Source organism: Chrysemys picta, chromosome 1, assembly GCF_011386835.1.
Source record: "Chrysemys picta bellii isolate R12L10 chromosome 1, ASM1138683v2, whole genome shotgun sequence".
Classification (NCBI taxonomy): domain Eukaryota; kingdom Metazoa; phylum Chordata; order Testudines; family Emydidae; genus Chrysemys; species Chrysemys picta.
The window spans coordinates 41,028,227-41,041,366 of NC_088791.1; the positions used below are offsets into that span (position 1 = coordinate 41,028,227).

Genomic DNA, 13,140 nt, shown 5'->3' on the forward strand with positions numbered 1-13,140 from the left:
GACTCAAATGGCCTTACTCAGATCTCATTTACATTGGTATAAACCTGGAGTAACTCTACTAAATTCAAGAATGCAGTCTAGATCTCCACAGTGCCAATTGTATTTCATCTGACCATGTCTCCTCCAGAAACACATTAAATTAGCTGCATTTTTTCTGATTTCCAGATTGCTGTTACTCCCCCCTCCCTTTCTCTCTGTTGGAGAAGTTATGCTCTTGGGCAAAAATCATGTGTTTTGTCAAGGCTTATGGTTAATTAATGTTGTTAGTTCACTGTATTGAAAGTAAAGTCCCTCCTTCTCTGATACACAAGGTGAGGTCACTGGAGTGATTACTAAGCATTTTTAAAAGACAAAGTGAATGCTGTAATGGCTATTGATTGCACACATTGTATATGAAATGAAGCTGGGGATATTATGACAAATTGATGTTGAGATAGCAGTGAAGATAATTCTATGAATGAATCATCATCTGGGTACCGAAGTGTAAAATACCTAGGATTAGAGCGTTTGGGGACGGGGAGACATTTCTGGCAAAACTGGGGAAAAAAAACATGTTTTGCCTGAATTTTTCTCAGGCATGAGATTGCCTTTTATTTTAGCAACTGCTAAATAAAATAAAATAAAAAAACTGGAAAAGTTACATCCATTCCCTACATATTCGCTTACCTGCTTTCAAGTTCCATAAAGCCTGGTGGTCTAGAAAGATGTGAGGCATCCCTCCAGCATTGAGCTGCTCGGGACAGTGCTACAGCACAGCTGTCAGTGCTGACTGCAGCATTAATAAGGTTTGTTTAAAGTAAGGTTACAAAGAAAATGCAGATTGGCCTGCTTCTGATCTTGGACCACTGTAAACCAGGAAGAATGCTGGTGAAGTCAATGCAGGTACACCAGTTTAAAGTATAGGTTGCTGCCTGTGGTAGCATTTTGGGGTCTGAACCTGTGGTACTTTCACATATGACTTTAATGGGAATTGTGTGCACATACTATAGAATCAGGTCTAATTAAGCAGCTTTCTGCCTGATTCCTGTTCTGTATTTTAGGTTATGTAATACCATTCAAAGAACTGCCAATTTCTCTAAGATACAAGCATTTTCCTAAGGCAGAAATGACAACCACTTTATTCACCTCAGGTGTGTAAACTTCACAAGATATCGTAGCACACAAAGGCAGAGCTGGGCCAGAACATTTCCTGGTAATCAGTAGCTTAGATATGGAAATACTTGACTTGTACAAAAGCTGCAACTTGGCTACGGTCCTGGATATTCAAATTAATAGCAAGATGCTAGATGCAGTTTTATTAATACGGATAGCCATTTTAATGCCCTCAAGTCATATTTGGGATACTGAGTAGGGGAATTTAGAGTAGTTAAGATTCTGGTGCTCCCTAGACAAAAAATAGCTCCCATATGATTCACTCTTCACAGTATTTTGTAGGTTCAGTAATAAAACAGCAAAGTATTTATGAGTCACATTTAGTTCTTGCTGTCTTTAAATTATGATGTTCTCTAAATATGAAGTTTAATATACTCTTCTTGGTATCATGGTGAGTTTCAAACAAAAGGGATAAGAGGCCAAAATCATCAGATGTTTCCTGCAAGCTGCTGCCTCCCACAAAGAATACTTTAAATGGCATTAAAATTAGGATCAATGCTATGTTTTCTTCCTCTATTTTAAATAATGGTCTTTTTATCTACATTTTATCTTCCAGTGATAAATTTAATGGTTACTTTGGGCTACTCCACTAGCTTCAGATTTAAAAGCCAGACATCCTGATAAAACTTAGTGTTTCAGATTAATACATAGGAAATTTACATTGGTAATCGTGATTTGGTTTCTTAATACACTGACATTTCTTTTAAACTGGTATATTTAATGCGAGCTCAATAGAGCAGGATTGAGCAAATGTAATACATGGAACCAGTTTTAAGATTTTTGTGTAAAAGTTCACATGGATAATTTGTGTGAGTAATCATCATGATTGTACACTAATTCATTGCAAAAGGGTACACAATGACCAATTAGTTGTGGATTTAAACATCCCTTTTGTAACACTCCCCATCTCAAGAACACTCTCTCTTCCCACCCTCCCCCATACATCCCTGGGAGTCCCCTTTCTCTTATCCCAGAACATCTTCCCCTCCTACAGTCACCTTTCCATCTCTAACTGCAGGATCGTTCCTCTCTCCATGCAGGGCCAAATCACCCATTGCTTACCTTTGGATATCTCTACCCCCCTCTCCCTCCACACATTAGGGACATTCACTTTTACCCACTTTCCTATTCAGGCTTTGAGGGTGGCCTCCTGCTATGGGCTACTGTCCACTATAATCCTAAGAACTTCTTTTGTGTGATGTCTGTCTAAAAAAGCACCAATACTGCAACACTCTTTTGCTACATTGCTTGTATCTATCTAGTTAGATTCACTATATTTGAAGTAAAACCACCATTGTAAACCTCTGGATAATATCTGCGCTGGTGTTAATATTGGTGTTCACATGATGTCATAACGTGGCTTATATACCAGTCATTTCCCTCCCCACACAGTCTAATCTGCTTCCTCGCACTAGTCAACTCAGATGATATGATGCATGAAAAACATCTTTCTGTCTCTGGGCGGAATTAGATCAAGTGTATGTGATAAGCATATTTTCCATTACTTCTGGATAGTCTGCTGTGGCATCATATTTATTATTGCTCCTTATAATGCGTAACATAAAAACTAAAAAAGCTGCAATCTCTGGTTATAAAGCCCCTTGCGGACTTACTGCCATTGGCATGGCAGACTTGCTTTTCCTCTCAAGCCTGGAGAAGCATGTTAGTTAAAATCGTGATGACGACAGAGCCTAAAGAGACAGTGAAAATTGTGCTCTTGAGCTAGCAAGAAATTCATATAGCTCCAAGCACAGGAACCAACCAAAAAGATGGTGAACTATAAAAGTAATAGAATGACATACAAGGAGCAGAAAAAGATGAAACAGGACACAAGAGTAGGGTAAGAGCTGACCACCAAAATAACAATTTTGATAAACTTTGGGAGATCTGTATAATTTGCCCTCTCATATATCTGAACCAAATGGAGGAGAAGAAAAGACAAGTGCAACATCTCTTCAAAATTCTTTAATATTTTGTTCTTAGAAATTTATTTAGCTTTGTTATTTATACGTATTCGGAAGACACTAATGTGAGCTTCAGATAAAAACTGCAATATTCATTATTCATTGGATTCAGTAGGTACTGTGTAATAGTAACACAATCACAATTAATGTGGCATACAAAATCAAAAAAAGGTAAAGCTCTGTGATTATAAATAAATACCTTCACTGAGACCAGGAGAAAATGAGACATCCTTGTACCACAATGGGATGCCATACAAAAGTAAAGATAAAAGAAAGAGGTGAGCAAACCTGAAGATTACATCAGAAATTCCCCATCAGGTTTTATTTATAAAGGAATTTATACAGGATCCCAGGCGCTAATCGGTGAGAGAGAGAGACCAGTGAGAGAAACCAAAAAGGGTATGCAACATTCATCCTTACAAAATTCAACATATGCTCTCAGGCGAGAAAAAATAGATGAAAGCAAATATACTTTCTAATAGATTAACCAAGAAAGGAAGGAGGAAAACTCATAGCATTTTTATTTCTCAAGGCTACTCTGGATCACTCCATCAATTTATGGCAAAGGTAAAGTAATCATCTCTCTGGGAGGCTTCTTTGCTAATGGCCTAAATCCCTATCCTGTCTCAGTGTCATTGTCTTCATATAACTTTTCAGGATTGGGTGAAGTACAAAAAGAACAAAAGAGAACTTTGATCAAATACTAATGGAACAAAACATCTATAATAGTCATTTGGGTGACTGTATTTCCATGTATAATTGAGATATCTGGACACTGTTGTTATGTCTGCAATAAAACACCTGTGGCTAGCCCATGTCAGCGGGCTCAGGCTTCTAGGGTTCGGGCTGCAGGGCTATAAAATTGCAGTACAGTCATTCTGGCTTAGGCTAGAACCCAGAATCTGAGAACCTTCCCCTTCATAGAGTCCCAGAGCCTGAGCTCCATCCTGAGCCCAAACATCTTCACTGCAGTTTTATAGCCCTGCAGCCTGAGCGCCGTGAACCCAAGTCAGCTGACACAGTCCAGACACAATGTTTAATTGCAGTGTAGACATACCCTGTAAATACTCTCATTCTTTGGATCTGTTATAAATTCAGTATACTTGGTAAATATGCCTGTTCAGGTATTATTCCTCTCCACCTCCTGTTCTGGATTGCAATCTTGCCTGCTGACTTGCTATATCAATTTGTAATTGGAAATGTGGGTACCCCAAAGATTGCATATAGGATTGCTTTGATGCCTAATATTTCCAGAGAGGATATTGCAATCACAGTTTAGCTATGTGGTCATTTTCTTTGATCAAAAGCGACAAAGTATTACAGGCTTTGGTGTGTGAATAATATAAGGAAGACTTTTGAACAATCCCAATCCCCAGGTATAGAGTAGATCACTATCTATATTGTCTGGATGGTGTAACTTTTGCTATAGTAGACATAGACACTGGGATGTATTTGCCATAGTCTGTATCAGTGGTTCTCAACTTTTCCAGACTACTGTACCCCTTTCAGGAGTCTGAGTTGTCTTGCGTACCACCAAGTTGCACCTCACTTAAAAACTACTTGCTTACAAAATCAGACATAAAATACAAACGTGTCACAGCCACACTATTACTGAAAAATTGCATACTTTCTCACTTTACCATATAATTATAAAATAAAATCAATTGAATATAAATATTGTACTTACATTTCAGTGTATAGAGCAGTATAAACAAGTCATTGTACGGAATTTTAGTTTGTACTGACTTTGCTAGTGCTTTTTATGTCGCCTGTTGTAAAACTAGATAAACAAATATCTAGATGAATTGATGAACCCCCTGGAACACTGCTGCGTATCCCCAGGGGTATACATACCCTTGGTTGAGAACCACTGGTCTATGTGGTCAGATGCTCTTAGTTTACCCTGCACATCTAAGCCTGCATTTCTTCTGGTTTGTGGTTTTTCATCGATTTTTAGTGTAGGATTTTCAAAAGTATCTAGGGGATTTGGATGGCCAGTTCTCATTGATTTCTAAGAGGGATTGGAGAGCCAAATCCCAGGAGGTGCCTTTGAAACTCCCAACATTATATTACTTTTACCTCCATTAAAAAATAAAACAAAAAGCCAAAAAACAAAACAAAACAAATACTAACCAACCAAACAAACAAACAAAAATCCACAACCAAAACTTGACAATATTTAAAGTTTTCTTTTGCTTTTTTATGAATAGACAGACAATCTGCTAACATGCAACTCCAAATGAGATTGCTATTTGCCACTAAAGCACATGAGAAAAAATGCACTGTTGGTGGAACTCTGTGGTGAAAGATTACTTTAAAGCGGCATGAAATCTAACCTTTGCCTGGATCCTAAAAGATATAGGATCTGGTGCCTTAGTAATAAATGATTGCAGCTGTTGAAATTTATGCCTTCTTAGGGAGGAGATTTTCATCACATCTGGGAATGCTGGTAAGGAGAGACGAGACTTCCATATTCAGTAGGTCTGACATTCATATTTATTAGTATTGCTTATTCAGGAATCAAGGATTTAAAAATAGTATAGAATTCATAAAGAAAGAAGATCATAATACAACATGACATTTTAATTAATATTGAGCTAAGAGAGGGGTTGAGGATTATCACTGGCTGTATCAAAGCTGAGCCTGGTTTTAGTCCACAGATGAGTGCAGTGTAGCAAAAATAACCAAAATTATCAGAAAGCAGAAAAGCTTACTCCCACCAACCCAATAGGCAAAACAACAACTGTACAGAAGAGTGAAACAGCTGATTTTTGAAATACCTGGCTTGGCCACTGCTAGGGGCAGTAACAGCTGATTGCTAATCTACGGGCACTGCTTTGACCGTCCATTCAATGGACTTGTCATACAAAATAAAATAAATTATAGGAATGATGGAAATGTACCACTAACGTCACTTGAACAGCCTTCCCTCTGTCCTTGTAAAACCTGCTATCTTTGCATACCCAGAATGAAAAAAGAAGTTGTATTAGATGTTTGTGGTTGTTATTGGCTTCACCAGAAAGAAAGTTTGTCTTTTCATAGAGTAATCTGTTCTTGTGAACAAAATGCACTTCTTTTTTTACCTGTGAAAAATACCATTTATTTTATACACGGCAGTGTAAATATTTGAGGGGAAACTGCAAAATTGAAGGATAAAAACAATTTACAGAAACTATGATAATGGGATTTTCCACCAGTTTTTACAGAGATTAGAATATTTTCACATAACTCTAGCTACTTATACTGTCACAGGTGGTGAAATAGATTCTCATACTGATGAGGGAGGAGAATATGTCATTTCAGTTCAAAATTAACACCTAAGATGAAATCCTCTGAAAAGGAGTCCAAAGATATGAGAACAGAATTAAAGAACTCTATCCTTCCTGAGAGGAATATGCCATAATACACAGAAAAGATAATGGTCAGAATAAACTAACTTAAAAATAACTGTTTGTTTCAACCAAAGGTCCATTTGTTTGTTTTTCCACCACCTGGCTGAGTTTTATTTCATACAGACAAAGATGATAATGACTAGATTAAGGGATACAATGGGAAATCAAAGAAACACACAAGATCTTGTAATATTTTTGGCCTTTCTTCCCGCAGTGTCAAGCACCAGATATTAATACACAAGCTTTCTTAGCAAATCCATTGTACACTCTCAGCAAAAAATTCCTTTTCCACTGGCCCCCCAAGTCCAATACATATATTCTAAAACCAGGTTTCCTAAGAATAGTTTCCATTTGCCTTTTCTTACCTTTAACATATTCCACCCTTTAAATCAATGGTCATTTACATTTGACCCTTTTGACTTCTCCTGGACAACTTTCAAATGCATTGGTAGACATTTTCCCCCATTTCTTACTATTTAATTTTCTTGTCACTTTGAAATCCTTCATTGAGTGTAATTAAACTTGCCCTAGGCTTAGAAATCTATGAAACTTTTTTAAAGAGCTGACTTCCCAACTTGCCCTGGTATAAAAATAGCATAGTTATATGAATATACTGTATATAGTACATTAAATGAATCTATAGTGGAAGCTTAAGTGATATAAAATGTTGAATAATCTGGTTATTTAAAATGTTTTATTACACTGAAATGATCCCAATCTGTTTCATGGTGATTATAAGCTACAGTAAAAGTACACAAAACAATTATATTACATTAGATGCATCAGTATTAGCTAAACTTCTTATAGTTACATCTGTATAATATTGGAATTATTATTATTGCTTTTTTGAAGTAAAGCAAACAGAATTATCACTGTCAAAAAATAGCTGTTTGCAATATTCTTCTTGGGTCATTTTTGTTTTGTTTTTTTTTGTATAAAATACTTATTGTGCGTCATGCAGAGACCCAAGTTGTCCAGTTAAACCAGGAATCTTAATTAAATATTTTCCATACTATGATATAAAGGTTTTAGAAAAAAAATGTTAAAGGGTAAGGAACTGATCTAAACCCCATTGGGTATGAGCTCTGGATTGGGCTCTAAATGAATAAATAAATTAACCACCCCCGCACTCCTAGAAAAAAAAATACATTAAGGATGTGGGACTGCATCCTGGAGAGAAGTGACTCAGAAACAGACTTAGAGGTCATGGTGGATAACCAACTGAGCATGAGCTCCCAGTGTGATGTTGTGGCTGAAAACAAAAGTAATCCTTCGGTTAGGGTGACCAGATAGCAAGTGTGAAAAATCGGGACAGGGGGTGGGGGGTAATAGGAGACCATATTAAAAAAAGCCCCAAATATCAGGACTGTCCCTATAAAATAGGGACATCTGGTCACTCTACCTTCAGTGTATAAACAGGGAAATATTGTGCAAAAGTAGAGAGGTGTTAATATCACTGTGTACAGCATTAGTGAGCCCACAACTGGAGTACAGCATTCAGTTCTGTTTAAAATAATGTTAACATATTGGAAAGGGTTCAGGAAACAGATACAACAATGATTAGAGGTCTGGAAAACTTTCCGTACAGTGAGAGACTTAAGAAACTCAATTGATGTAGTCTATTCAAGAGAAAATTAAGAAGTTACTTGATCATTGTCTGTAAGTACTTACATGGGAGAAGATTTCTGATATGGAGGGCTCCTTAATTTCATTGGCAAAGGCTAGACAAGATCCAGTGGGTGGAAGCTGAAGCTAGACACTTTCAGACTAGAAATAAGGTGTACATTTTAAAGTGAGTGTAATTGGACGTTAAATTTCCTAGGGGGCTGGTGGATTCTCTATCACTTGAAGTCTTTAAATCTAATGATTTCTTTCTAAAAGGCATGCTTTAGCTCCGCCAGAGGTTATGGACTTGATAAAGGAATCACTTGGTGAAAGTCTATGGCTTGTGTTATGCAGGAGATCAGACTAACCATCTATCTACATTGGGTACCTCCATTACCATACCTTCTCAGCCCCTCAGTCTTTCAATGTACTTATTTAGATTAGATGGTTACAATGGTTACTTTTGCCCTTAAAATCACTGAATCTATAAAACATGCAGTGTGACATGCCTATTACTATCTATCTGCCTATCTAGCTATGTAGGTTCATGTACCACATGCATCACTCAAATACCTGAGTGTCGTGCCAGGTTCAGAGAACAAAATAACAGTATCTTTGTCATAGATTGGGGCAGCTTGCAGCTCTGTTGCCTTTTCCATGGTCTGTCTGAGTGCCCCACCTCAGATGTTAGACATCGTGACTCCACCTGACTTGGGGTACAATTTCACAACTGTCCCACTTTTAGACCAAGATCTGGATACAATAACCCATCTATTCCAATCACTTATACTGTGTAGGTCTGAGTGGACACCTAAATAAAGTCATAGAGTCATATAGTTTAAGGTCAGTAGGACCACCAGATCATCTGGTGTGACATCCTATATATTACAGGCAGGGCCGGCTCTACCATTTTTGCTGCCCCAAGCAAAACAAAAAACCCCCCAAAATGCTCGGACTGCTGCCGCCCGAACTGTTGAAGCGCAAAAAAAAACCCAAAAAAAAACAATGGACAGAATGCCGCCCCGTAGCATGTGCTGCCCCAGGCACGTGCTTGCTCCGCTGTGCCTGGAGCCGGCCCTGATTACAGGCCACCAACACCGCCTAGAACCCCCCCACTAAACCCAGGACTGAAATTAAACCAAAGTATTACAGCTCACAAGAGACTAAACTATTCTGTGACACGGAGAGAATTGGAGGGACTGAGGTACAACAATGCCTGAGGCTCCTGCAATGGCAGGGAAATGATTAAGTGAGATATACCCAGATAATCCTGGCAAGTGACCCCCACCCACACACTGCAGAGGAATGTGAAACCCATCAAGGTCATTGCCAGTCTGACCTGAGGGAAAATTCCTTCCTGATACCACATATGGCAGTCTGAATCTGAACATGTGAGCAAGAACCACCCAGCTGAGCACCTGAGAGAGACAATTCTTGATGCCACATCAGAGCCATGTCCCTTGTTGTCCAATGTCCTGTCTACAACTGTGGTTACCCCTAATGTTTCAAGGAAGGAGACAAAAAAACCCACCCTAAAATACACTGGGGAAAGAAATCCCTTCCTGTCCCCATTGGTGGCCAGCTGAAACCCTGAAACATGAGATTCTGGGAACATAAGACATAAACTAGAAATGAGCCCTAAGGCTGCTGAACCTTTCCCCCTAACACCATGCACAACTTCATCATATAAATGCACTCATAAATTTGTCCAGCTTTCTCTTAAAACTAATTAAGTTGTCTGCTCCCATAACTCCTACTAGGAGGCTGTTCCACAACCTCATCCCTCTGGTGGTTAGAAACCTTTCTGTTAATTTCTAGTTTGCTCATGGCCAGTTTATATCCATTTGTTTTTCTGCCAACATTGTCCTTTGTCCCTCCTGCTGTTTATCCCTCTGATGTTTTTATAGAGACTCTCATCCCCTCTGTCTTCTTTTTACAATACTAAAGAAGCCCAGCTCTTCCAGTCTGCTCTCATAAGCTAAACACTCCATTCCCATATCATCCTAATAGCTCATCTCTGCTCCTGTTCCAGTCTGAATTCATCTTTCTAGAACATGGGTGACCAAAATTGTACACAGCATTCCAAATGAGGTTTTACCAGTTCCTTGTACAATGACATTAAAACTTGTCTATTGCTACTGGAAATGTCTCACCTGATACATCCTAGGATTGCATTTGCCTTTGTCACAGCCACATCACATTGGTGGCTTCTATGAGCCACCCATACACCCAGGTCTCTCTCCTCCTTTTTCACTTCCAACTGATGGGCCCACTGTGCATAGCAGAAGTTCTTATTACACTGCTCTACAGCCAAAATGCTTCTGAAATAAATGTAGGCCACTCCGACAGTCATTGGAGCCTGGGAGGAAAAGTGTTCAGCATCCACCACTTGTTGAATCAAGGAAGATTTTGTTACCACCCTTACACATCAAGCTGGGTCTGATGAAGAACTTTGTCAAGGCCATTGACAAAACACAAGCAGCTTTCAAGTACCTCCGTGGAAAATTTCCAAGGTTAAGTGAAGCTAAGATAAAGGAAGGTGTCTTTGTTGGTCCTCAGATTCGTGAACTTCTTCGAGATGATGCATTTGACCATGCACTGCGTGGCAAGGAAAAGACGGCATGGAAAGCCTTCCAGTTAGTGGCAATAAATTTTCTCGGCAACAACAAGGCAGACAACTACAGGTTGTTGGTGGAAAACCTCCTCAAGGCATACAAAAGCCTTGGTTGCAACATTTTTTGTACTCTCATCTAGATTTTTTTCCACCGAACTGCGGAGCAGTGAGCGATGAGCACGGCGAGCGATTTCACCAGGACATTGTAACAATGGAGAAACGTTGTCAGGGCAAATGGAGCCCACCAGTACTTGCAGACTATTGCTGGACAGTTACAAGAGATGCTCCATTTAATGAATACAAGAGACAAGCCAAGAAGCGCCGAGTAGACACTGAATAGGACTAAACTATGTACATAATAGTTTTTTGCCTTTTGTTTCATAATAAATTTTATTTATATAACCCTTTTGCTGATTTTTAAAGTGTTACATAAACAGGACAGGTGAAATATTATCATGTAAAGCAACCATAAACACATGAAAAGACCTAGGTTTACAATTTATGATTAAAAATCTACTATCTACACAATATACATAGACATAAAATGTAAAAACTTAAATATCTTAGAAACAGCAGCCAATCAGTTGTTTTAATTGTCATATTTGAATTCAGCACATCAAAATACATAACAAATAGCACATTTTATCTCCGAAGCAGATGACTTCTCAAAAATTGTAGACCAGTGTTATTAGACACAAAGCACATGACCTTGCACTTTGCACTATTGAATTTCATCCCATTTCTGTCATTCCGGTCTTCATGGTCATCCAGATTTTCCGATGTGCTGTTCTAATCCCCCTATGTATTGTCAATGCCTCCCAACTTTGTATCATCAGCTAATTTCATTTCAGCAAATACTTTTTGGGCAAAGATCATTAATAAAAATAATGAATACATATATTGTTTATACATTATACATATAAACACATATTTATTTATATAGATAATAAATATAGGAATTGCCTTTGGAAACAAACAATGTATTCTCCAAACATTTAGGGCAAACATTTACTGTCAATTAGAAATATTTCTCTGTTCTTGCAAGTAATAGAACCACTCATAGGGTATAAGAATTACAGATTAGCAACATTAGAAGGATTTCCCTGCTGCAGTTCATGGATACCATATCATCTACAAGGCAACTTTATCTCAGAGCAGGGGATAGAGTATGTGATGTGACATCCCCTCAGAAGCCTAAGAGAACCTTCCTGTAGGTGTATCTTTTGTGGAGAAAATATGTTTCCATTGATATAAATGCAAATTTAATTAGCTTGAATAGACCTACTCAATTATGGCCTGATAAGGAAAAGCTCAAGCTCAAGCCATTGGCACTGGCTGGCCCAAATTCACAGAAAGTTTGTTGTTACTACTGGAGATAAGGATTTTACTTTTCTAATCTGCAGTCCCAATGTTCCTTCAAGATAGACAAGGGCAAACCAGAAGTTTGGGTTCAGAACTGTGTTAACCACAAATGCTCAGACAAAGCCTCTTTTTTATGTCTGTGGCCCAGAGATAGGCTCCTTCAGCATGAAACTTCTTGGGTGACATCTTCTCTATGTTTGACAGCAATGACATTTCTCTTTGCCAAATATGAATTTGCAATAATTTGGGATTAGTTTGGGAGACATGAATACATGGTGTTTCAGTGGGTTCAGATTTGCATCTGAATCCCCAATGAAGTTGAGATTTCAAACTGCAGATTTCAGATTCTCAGCCTGCGATTACAAATTATATAATCCAGTTTTACTTTATTAAGCAGATAAATATGCCTTGTGCCTGCAATATGACCAGAGGAGAACATAGTGAGAAGGAAAACAGCTTATCTTGTAGGATAAAAAGTATGTCTAAGACATTCATATCTTGGTTTTCTGCTAAAGTGAGTGCATTAATTAATATTGTTTTTGCTTTCAAATTAAATTTACATTATTCCAAGTAATATTGTGAGGAATTAGCACAAGTGATCGGTGGCCACATCTCTCTGAATGGAGAAAGCAACACTAATTTTCCACATTATTTAACACCAATATGTTCATTTTACTTCTGCACAATGCAACTGCACATATATTAAGTATATAGATTTCAAAATGCCTAGTGTTAAAACTGGCTATGGGAGGCAGGCTTTTGCAGGGTTGCAATCCAGAACATTTGGTATAAACTACATATTTAAATTATAATAAGACACCACTGTTATCTGGTTTCTACCAAGAGCTGACCAATTCCCCCCTCCCCCCCCCCCAAATTTGGAGTTTTTGTAGACTCTTTTCATTGTAGATTGATTTTTGATGACTTATAGATTTCAAGGCTAGAAGGGACTATTGTGATCATCTAGTCTAGCCTCCTGCATAACACAGACCTTAGAACTTCCCCCAAATAATTCCTGTTTGAACTAGAGAGTATCTTTAAAAAAAAATCC

At 38.1% G+C, this 13,140-nt stretch overlaps 1 protein-coding gene across 9 annotated transcripts in view; it reads left to right on the forward strand.

Annotated features, from left to right (window-relative positions):
• Positions 1–13,140, forward strand: part of GRM8 (glutamate metabotropic receptor 8) — a 490,512-nt gene that overhangs the window by 346,617 nt on the left and 130,755 nt on the right. The window lies entirely within an intron of this gene.